Below are 238 nucleotides of genomic sequence, written 5' to 3'. Positions count from 1 at the left end.
ACGGTCCCGTGGCGTCTACGTTCGAGGGTAGGCGGGACTAGGCGCGTGCTGGCCGCGCCGGCGCTGGCCGCCGGGTGTGACGTACTAATCGTGCGCCGCCAGCGCCGGTGGGCCTGGGGCTCGCGGGAGGGGAAGGAGGAGAAGGAGGAGGAGGAGGAGGAGGGGGAGGTGGTGGAGGTGGAGGCTGGAGCAGAGCGAGCGGCGGCAGCGGCGGGGGGGGGCCGCGGGGCGGGCGCGC

This window comes from Crocuta crocuta, unplaced genomic scaffold (assembly GCF_008692635.1).
Source record: "Crocuta crocuta isolate KB4526 unplaced genomic scaffold, BGI_CrCroc_1.0 scaffold139, whole genome shotgun sequence".
NCBI classification, from domain to species: Eukaryota; Metazoa; Chordata; class Mammalia; order Carnivora; family Hyaenidae; genus Crocuta; species Crocuta crocuta.
This window is presented reverse-complemented; position numbering follows the sequence as displayed.